Source organism: Python bivittatus, unplaced genomic scaffold (assembly GCF_059951505.1).
Source record: "Python bivittatus isolate LINGU-HERP-01145 unplaced genomic scaffold, Pbiv_v1 ctg000700_np1212, whole genome shotgun sequence".
Classification (NCBI taxonomy): Eukaryota; Metazoa; Chordata; class Lepidosauria; order Squamata; family Pythonidae; genus Python; species Python bivittatus.
In genome coordinates, this window is record NW_028277098.1 from 71,085,447 (window position 1) to 71,095,788 (window position 10,342).

The 10,342-nt window shown below is 41.6% G+C and overlaps 1 long non-coding RNA gene across 1 annotated transcript; it reads right to left on the reverse strand.

The window, feature by feature from the left end:
* Positions 1-596: 596 nt before the first annotated feature.
* LOC148214242 (uncharacterized) lies at positions 597-2,696 on the reverse strand. The gene is made up of 3 exons (XR_015798539.1): positions 2,639-2,696; positions 2,367-2,497; positions 597-1,300 (listed from the first exon to the last, which is right to left on the reverse strand). It is a non-coding gene; the product is annotated as an uncharacterized LOC148214242 (long non-coding RNA).
* Positions 2,697-10,342: the final 7,646 nt, after the last annotated feature.

Sequence of the window (10,342 nt, forward strand, 5' to 3'; positions counted from 1 at the left end):
GTCGTAAGTCCATGTTTTCAGCGACATCATAACTTTAAATGGTCGCTGAACAAATGGACATATCCCGAAGATGACCTCTACTGCTGAGAAAGCATGCATTAGAATTACCTTGTAATTACTTCATTGCTTGTGCTACCCAGTTTGACTAACTCCACCAATGTCAGTTTTAGCTTCCTGAAGTAGCATAGCAGGAAAATTGGGAGGCTTTTTCAAATTAGTAGTTAAGTGGGTGAGATTCTCTGCAAAGTCTCATACATTAAATACATTCATACATACATTTTAGAAAATATTTTCTTGGATTCATTTGCTGAATGACCTTGGGCAGGTTATTGTCCTCCTACAAATTGAGAATATCACAACAGTCATTGCCTAATCCGATGGTCTCTAAGTTGTTTCCAGTTCAATTTCTGTCAACCTTGACTAGTGGTTATGCTGGCTATTACTCATGAAAATTATATAATACTGCATACATATATAGGTATTTACTCTCTCTATATGTACAGCGCCAACTGGGGAACATCAGGATATTGTCTTTGTTGTAGAAGCTTGAGAATTGGATTAGAAACTTCTCATTTATTTTGGATACAACAGCAGTGGGACATCTTCATACATTATAAGCACCACCATAGTTGGCCCATAATTCACAGTGATACAGGAATTGAGACTTGAGAAATGTTGCTGCTGAAGCTTTGCACAGTTTTATTTTTTAACATGTGAGCCATGGAATAAACCCAGTGGCTTCTGATTTTGCAGGGATGTGATGGGAACTTAAGAGGCTCATTCTGGGCTTCTCTCCCAAGCATGCACCATACTTCTGCTTAATGGATACTCAAATAAATATTGTCACTCCTATTATATTAATAATGATGTATTTAACACATATATTCACATACATATTTTCAGTCATCACAACTTTATAAGTAAGGCTAGCATTTGTTGTTATTGTTGTTGTTATTCACTTATTGCAGTGAATGCTGTCCAAGGTCTCCATATGGATTTATGCCTGAGATGAGATTTGAACTAAGTACTTCTTGGAGTATAGTCTATACACTTAGTTATAACAGTGCACCAGGTCTCCGTAATATCTCCCACTCCATCTGAGCTGTGCTATGTGATACACATGATGGCATACACTGGAAACCAGCTGCTGCATGATAATTGATTTTTCCAAAGAAGATGACTGATGAATGCCAATAGAGTAGTAAGAAGAGGAAGGGGAATATGCCATGAACTGTGTGACAGGATCCTACAGAGCTGCTTGCTTAGAGATGAGGACTTACAGGACTCCTCCAGCCTGGATCTAGTGAGAAAATGGTAAACCTCTTAATTATGCACTGGCATCATCTCTTGTTTATCCTTCTTGTTCTAATAATGGAGCATCTGAATTGATATTAACTACCTCTCAGGTAGGTACAAGGAGATCATGCTCCTTTTTTTAATTTTATTTTTTTCCTAAAGCAAAACAATTTTCATCTATTATTTTCCCTCCCCCAACCGTCCCACCCCAATTACAAAGTGATTGCTGGACTATTGTGTCCTTGAATTCTAGGATGGGAAGGGACCTTGGAGGTCTTCTAGTGCAACCCCATGCCCTGGGCAGGAGTCCTCAGACCATCCCAGACAAGTGGCTGCCTGATTTCTGCTTGAAAACTCTAGCAATGAAGCATCTACGACTCCAGGAGGCAGGCTGTTCCCTGCTTAATAGCTCTCATGGTCAAGGAATTCCTCCTTATTTCAGGTTTGACTGAATCTGTCTCTACAAAGTGCTTGTTTGTGGTTACAAACCACTTAGTGCTTGTTCTATCCTCAGGCACTATGGAGACTAAATCCACACCCTCTTCCTTATAGCCATAATTTATGTTATGTGGGCCAGCTAGCTAGTTTGTTATTAATCTTGTCTATAAGGAAACATCATGCTATGATGAACAGAAATACAAATTTATACATACTTTCCCCAATGTGGCTCCCTTCAGACATGATGGCTATACAACTCCCAGAATTCTCCATTTGTATTAGAAAAAGTATGCTGGGAATTGCAGTCCCAACACACTGGGAGAGTGCCACATTGCAGAAGTTAGATTTTAACTGTTTTATCATCATCATCATCATCATCATCATCATCATCATCATCATCATCATCATTGTTGTTCTTATTGTATGCACAGCAACATCATCATCATCATCATCATCATCATCATCATAATAGGAAGAAGAAGAAGAAGAAGAAGAAGAAGAAGAAGAAGAAGAAGAAGAAGAAGAAGAAGAAGAAGAAGAAGAAGAAGAAGAAGAAGAAGTAGTAGTAGTAGTAGTAGTAGTAGTTGCACAGTCAGCCAGATGTTTAGACTGGATTTGGCATTTTTATTCACCTGTTGAGGCTTTCTCAAGGATAGGCAGATGTTGTTTGATGGTGTTAAAGGTATCGTCCCAGGATATAAGCTGTTCCAAGTAAAGCTGCCTTTGGCAATTGACTGATGGTGATGTTGTCAATGCTGATGGTCTTGTCAGGGGAAAAACCTCGTTAAACACGGGAGACAGACATACCAAAACATAGGCCTCTTCAAAGTTCTAAAAGCTTTATTAAATGTTAGTTCAATAAGCAATAAACATAAACTCAATCAATAGCATACAAGATACTTACTTAGATCCACATTGCAATGAGGACCAGCACAAGCAAGCGGTCAGGTAAGACAGCTTGGCCGAGTGGCCCTGACCCCCTTGATGCAACCCCTTTTATCCTCGAAAACCGCAAACCACAAACATGACTCCCAGGATTTGCAACTGAATCATAACGTCCTTGGTGCTAATTTTACCATACTTCCCTGTTCTTTTGTCTTCCTGTCACATTCTTTCCATCAGCATTTTACTTTATTTTGCAGTTATACAATTTCCTGTTAATAGCTGATAATAGCCTACAAGCTACATTTCTTAATTTTTGCTTTGATTAAAGTTGATTACCATGGCTACTTCTTCTAGTATTTATTTTTCTCTCACAGTCTTCAAGTGGTGCTCCAGATGTTTTGGGATTGCACCTAAGGCACCTGTAACTATTGGTACTATCTTTGCTTTCTTTTGCCACAGTTGTTCTATTTCTATTTGTAGGTCTTTGTATCTTGTGATTTTCTCCAATTCTTTCTCTTCTATTCTGCTGTCTCTGGGTATTGCAACATCCACTATTCAGACTTTTTTGTCTTTCTTATCAACAATTGTTACATCGGGGGTGTTGTGTGGCAGGTGCTTGTCTGTTTGAATTCTAAAGTTCCAGAGCACTTTAGCTTCTTCATTTTCTATTACTTTGTCTGTTTTGTGGTCCCACCGGTTCTTGCTTGTAGGCAAGTGGTATTTCTTGCAGATATTCCAATGTATCATTGTTGCTACTTTGTCATGCCATTGTTTGTAGTCAGTCTGGTGATCTTCTTGCAGCAAACTAGGCAGTCCACTGTTTCTTCAGCATCTTTGCATAGGCGGCATTTGCTGTCTTCTCAATTCTGGCTTGGTATGCATTTGTTCTTAAGGCTTGGTCTTGTGCAGCCAGACTCTTTCTTCAACTTTCCTGCTCTTAGCCATTGCCAGGTCTTCTTATTATCTGCTTTGCCTGCTAGTTTTTTTTTTTTTTTGTGTACTGGCCATGTAATATTTTGCCTTGCCATGTCTCTTTACTATTCTTTATTTGGTCTTTCTTATAGGCCAGTTTGGTTTCTTTGGTATTCAATAAGCCTTCATGGTGTACTAGCTTCAGTGCATCTTCTTCACTGTCCTTCAGATATTCTTCCAATGCCCTTTTTTCTTCTTCAATTATCTGGTGTACCTGTAACATTCTACACTCACCTATGTTAATATTGCTGCATGGATGAAGGGCATGATTTGTTGTCATCATTTTTCTGGTCTTCCTGTCCAGGGCTTTTAGTTCAGCTTGAGTTCAGTACACTGTACCAGCTATATATCTAATGACTGGAATTGCCCAGGTGTCAATTGCCTTGATGATATTTCTGCCACTGAGTTTAAGATCTTTAAGATCTTCTTCATTATCCTGATGTATTCACTACTAGCTTTCTTCTTGACTTCAGTGTGCTTGATATTGTCAGCCTGAAAGATGCCCAGGTATTTGTAGTGATCTTCTTCATCCAGACTCTTGATGTTATTTCCATTGGGCATCTTGATTCCTTCAGTTTTCACTATTTTTCCCCTGTTGATAGTCAGGGTGGCACATTTGTCCAGTCCAAACTCCACTGCAATATCTTGGCTGTATATTTGGACAGTGTTGAGCAGCGATTCCCTTTCAGTTGGTGTTTTTCCATACAGATCATCCATGTAAAAGAGGTAGGATAACCTGGCAGATGTTTTTGATTTTGATAGCCATGGCCAGACTTGTTCAGTATTGTTGACAGAGGAATCAATGCAATGACAAACAGTAGTGGTGATAGTGAGTCTCCTTAAAAGATTCTGCTCTTGATGTTAACCTCTCCCAGTCTATCACCATTGACCAGAAACAGTGTCTTCCACTGTGCCACTGATCTTTGCACAAAGCTTCTGATGTTTCTACTGACTCCTGCTATTTCTAGGGAGTCAAATACCTTCTTGTAATCAATCCAAGCTACTTTCAAGTTGGTCTTCCTTTTCTTACAGTTTTCCAAAATCATCTTGTCAGTTAGGAGTTGATCTTTTGTCCCTCTGCTTTTTGGGTGGTTTCCTTTCTGCTCAAGTGGAAAGAGCTTGTTTTCAACTAGGTGCTGTTGGACTGCATCAGCTACCACACCAGCTAGCAATTTGAAAGTTGTTGGCAAGCAGGTAATTGGCCTGTAGTTGCCTGGTGCTTCCCCTTTTGCTGGATCTTTCATTATCAGGTAGGTTTTGCCAGATGTTAACCAATCTTCAATTTCACTTCCTTGCAGTATGCTGTTAAACTGTTTGGCAATGAGTGGGTGCAGAGCAGTCAGATGTTTCAACCAAAGCCATGAAGTTCATCTTCACCTGGTGCTGACCAATTTTTGATCTTCCTTGCCCTTTTCGCGACTATTTCTGCTGTTATTATGAGTTCTTTCATTTCAGCTTCTTTTTTATTCTTATCTACCTCCTTTATCCAAGCTGCATTCTTGTTATATTTCTTTGGGTTGTCCCATAGCTGCGCCCAGAACTGCACTGTTTCTTCTTTGTCAAGTGTTGACTGGTTCATTACAGTCTCTCCATTGATGGATTGGTAGCAATGTTTCTGATTTGACTGAAATTGGAGATTCTGCCTGTAGTGTGCAATTCGAGTTTCATATCTTGTTGATCTTCTTGGCTACAGCTGTTATTTGCTGCTTTATTATTTCCAGTGCTTCCTTGATCTTCCCTGTTTCTAGGTGATTAGGTATTCTTTGGTCTTTTTGGTCTTCAGCTTCTTTTCTTTCATCTGTTCTAGCTTGCTTGCGTCTGATCTTAGCATGTTGATCTTATTTTCCAACCTGATCTTCCATTTTGGTGGTGCACTGTTTGTCTTTTTTTCTTGTTTGTTTATTTTGCATCCAAGGTATTCAGTTATGACTGCAGCTGTGCTGTACATCACTTGATTTGTTTCTTGTGGTGAGCTGATGCTTATATTTGATATTACAGTATTGGCATCATTTAATACTTGTGCCAACTGTTTCTTTGTAACAGGCTTCAATGCAGGCAACTTTATTCTGTTGTTTTTGTGCTGTTCTAGATGCTCAGTTATTCTTTGTTTCAGTTCCTCTTGTTTTTTAGTTAGAGGGCTTTGTTCTTTCTGAGGAGATGACTCTACTGTCTGAGCTACTTCTGACAAGGCTTCAATTTCTTTGCCCTAGGTAGACCTTTGAAGTTCTTCCAATTCTACTTCTCTGAATACTTTATTTCATATTATAAATCGACATTGATCTGCTAGCCTCTGTTATGTTATTTCTGATTCTGGATGTTGTTCTTTCCAGAAGTGGTGCATTCTTTTCAGATATCCTCTTCTCATTGGACTTGATTTGTAATAGCAGATCATTATTTCTTTGTTTTCAGTCTTTTTATATTTGCAATGGGTAAAAAACTTTTCTTCCAGTAGTCCTGCAGCTGCTGATTCTGGTTGCTTAGCCAACAGTCCTGAGTCCTGTAGCCCACTTGTCACCAGATGTTCGGGAACTAGAACACCTAGTGCAGTTCTTGATGACCTGGGTGACGACCAAACCAGTATGGGTTTCTGTAAATTACATCTCACCATATTGTTTATGGGAGAGACGCTCTTCATCTGGCTCCTCTGATGAAATCTGTCCAGTATTGTTGAACCTTGGCATAGCTCTCATCCTCCTTGGAGCATGCAAACCCCACAACCCCATCAATGTAGTGCCTCACTGGGGGATTATTACTATTTTATTATTATTATTATTATTATTATTATTATTATTATTATTATTATTATTTATTACATAGACTAGTGCCAGCTCTCATTTGGGCATTTGGTAGGTAGGACTGGTTCCAAATTTATTTATTTATTATATTTATTAATTTTAAGGGCGTGCTGGCCAAAGAATCCTCTGATGCATCCCCTTCTTACTGGTAGCGGCAGTGTGCTTTCCTGTTGGCATTGGCAGGGTTTTTCTAGCAAATTAAAATGATGTGTCACTTTGTCCTGGAAAAAACCATTAAGAGATCTCAAGTGTTGGACAGTGCTGTGGTATTACAGCCAGGACCCTCACAGCCAAGATTGACACAAGCTGATGGTGACTCCAGAGTTGTATTAATGAATTAAGAAAATCATGTTTGTTTTCAGTTTCTGTTAATTTCCTTTCAATATGAAATGGCTTAAGTGTTTTGGAGCAGAATGAAAAAAACGTCCAAGCTTTGGAAGTTCTTTCCAACTAATCATGGATAAAATATAATTATTTCATTAGTAAACACCATAATAATTAGTGCTTCAAGATCCACCATTGGGGATAAATTTGTAACAAAACAAATTTGTTTTGTTGCATGAGCATTTTTTCCCCCTTTCCAGACTTATTTTGTTTTCACAAAGGTCATACTGCTTTGCTGACATTAATGACAGGATCCCACGACAGAGGTGTATTAATTGTTGGAATAAAATGCTTGCTTATCAGAAACTTGATTCAGGCTTCTGCAGTGTGGCCAGGCCAGTGGCCAGCACACGAACCAGAAACCTAGGATGAGGGAAGGTACCAGATAATAAAAGCACCTAAAAGCACGATAAGGCGATCACTGCTTGAGACATACCTGATGCTATGTAAGCAAGTAGGGAAACGTATAACCATGACAGGCTATACAGGAAACATAGAATAAACCAATAGTGTTGCTTAAAGCTGTTGCATGACTATAAAAGGCTATATGCCCCCACAACCTGCCCCCACCACCTGCTTCCTGACTTGTAATACCCAATAAAAGAGTAGTTCAGAACACGCTCTGGGCTCACTCACCTCGAGGAAAACCTGCGTGTTTGTCTTCACTCTCGCCTGTCGAGACCCCATGAGTGGCCCACCCTGATGCGGACAGCAAAACCGCATTGTGGTGACCCCGACGTGATCGCGTGACTTCACGAGGTGCGTCTCGGACCGTCCTTACTTATTCGCTCGAGGGGAGCTGTGCACTCGTCCCGTCTGAAACACGGCTGGATATTCGTAAGTATGGGCGGAAAATTCTCTCAACAACAGACAGCGCATCTGAAGGAATTGAGGGAATTAACCGAATCTTCCTCTAAAATTTCTTCAAACGGAGGCAAAACCCTCCCCGTTTGAAAAACAAAGAATTAATTGGCCTTTTGTCTTACATTTGGCAACAATGTCCATCATACCCTGAAAAAGGGTCACTGAAAATATCCACATGGACAAAATTGGGGGAATACTTCCACGCGGCCCCTAGGGCCCCGGTCCAAATTCTGACCTCATGGCGTGTGGTCATGGAATGCTTGATGATTCACCATAAATTCGAAAACCAAATGCCGGCAGAACCCATACCACCCCCGTATGATTCTGTTAAAAATTCTCCGGCCACTTTACTTCCCATGTCAGCAGGTTCTGGGTGCCTTGATCCAGCCAATGGTCCCACGGCTCCCATGGCTCCAAGCTCCCCCCTGACTATAAAACCTCAAAGGGGGGGTCACATAATCAGAGCTATGCAGACTGCTCAGCAGTCAGGTCAACTCTCTGCTGAGGATCTTGAAGCGTGTGCAATGTTTCCGGTGACCTGGGTGGTGCCCGCCGGAGCTGCTGCGGGCGCTCCTGGCCAGCCGGTGCATACGCACATAGATTATAAACAAATCAAAGAGATTAAAAGTGCTGTTAGAGATTATGGCCTGCAGTTGCGTTATGTTATGGGCTTGCTTACTTCGCTTTCTACTGCTGCTGTGGAAATGCTGCTTGCAGATTGGCAGTCGCTTTTTGGCATGATTTTAACCCCTGCTCAATATGTAATTTGGAATTCGGAGTACGGCAAACAGGCTGCCGTTGCCATAAATGCTGGACTCCCTCAAAATGTTACTGCTGACGATGTCCTGGGGACTGGCACCATCAGCACTATCGCATAACAGCAAAACTCCGATAGAGCTGCTTTTCCTATTATTAAAAATTGTGCCTTAGCAGCCTTACGAAAGGTTGATGACAATCAGGGCAAACCTTTGCAAACCTTTTCTAAAATAATTCAATCGCCTACAGAAGACTATTCTTCCTTTATTAGTCGCCTTCAAGTTGCATTAGAACGCCAAATTGACAACGTAGATGCTAGAGGTGAACTGTGTATGAAATTGGCTTATGAAAACGCTAATTCGGACTGTCAAAAGGTGCTCCAGCCCATAGCTAACAAACCTGGCATCACCCTGGCTGATTTTCTCCAAGCATGTCGTATTGTCGGAACCACCAGCCACAAAATGGCTGCGCTGGCCTCCGCCATTACCACAACCTTGCTTCCGCCTTCTTCTTCCTCCCTCACGCCACAAGACGCACTTCCTGTGTCACGCCCTGCCGGAAATTGCTTCAATTGCGGGAAACCTGGTCATTTCAAATCTCAGTGCAGGGCACCAGGAGGGGGCGCACATCGCAGTTTCTCCCAACAGGCAGTCAAACCTAAGACCGTTTGTCCAAAATGCAAAAGGATTTCATTGGGCCAACCAATGCAGGTCCTTTAATCAAAGTCAGCAGAATTCGGGAAACTGATTGTGGGGCATGCAGCCAGCCCCCACCCCAAGGCTGAATTACCCAATGAGGACCCGTCCCCTCACTCTGTAGAGATGACTGCGGACGAGACCGTGACCTATTCTTTACCCGCTCATGTTTATCATCTTTTTATATCGCCTCGCTCGCCTTTGACATTGCCCCCCGAAATGCCGGTGCTTGTTTTCCCTAACTTGGACCTTACCGCTCAAGGAGTCATAGCTGCCCCCTTTTTGCGCAGTGCTGACTCCTTTTCTGATTTCGCCTTGGCAATTATGGTTAATTCTCCGGTAACCATCAAACAGGGAGATGTGGTGGCGACAATGATCCCCCTTGAGACTTTTTCTGACTGTATGACTATAGAGCAAAACGTCAACTCCAAAAGGCCAGTAGCCAAGTTTAAACTCAATGGACGTTCTTTTTCCGGTCTTCTAGATACCGGTGCCGACGTCTCGGTCATCTGCTCAGCTGAATGGCCTGCCGATTGGCCTACTGACCCTGCCCCATCCGTCAGAGGGGTAGGAGGGATCCAGACGGCTCAGATCAGCTGCAATTGGATCTCAGTCACGTCAGCCACAAGCCCTGTTACCGCTTTCATTAAGCCTGTAGTTTTACCTTTACATACTAACTTGTGGGGACGAGATTTGATGTCCCAATTCCAAACCAAGCTTATTTTGCAATAATGGCTGTTTCAGCTGTTTTGCGGCTGGAATTGCAATCTCAAACTCCAGTCTGGATAGATCAATGGCCGCTCACAGTGGAAAAACTCACTGTATTAAAACAATTGGTCAATGAACAATTGGACAATGGGCACCTTGAGCCCTCTTTAAGCCCTTATAACACTCCAGTCTTTGTAATTAAAAAGAAATCCGGTAAATGGAGATTTCTTCATGACCTTAGGGCGGTGAATGCAATTATCAAACCAATGGGGGCGCTGCAATGCGGCCTCCCAAATCCAAATTTGATTCCTCAAAGTTACGATATGATGATCATTGATCTTAAAGATTGCTTTTCTCTATACCCTTGCATCCTAAAGATAAACATATCTTTGCCTTTACTGTACCTGCGCTCAATAATTCTCAACCAACTTCTCGCTATCAATGGAAAGTTTTGCCACAGGGAATGCTGAACAGCCCCACCATGTGTCAATACTTTGTATCGCAGGTTTTACAACCCTATAGGGATAAATACTCGTCATTTTTAGTTTA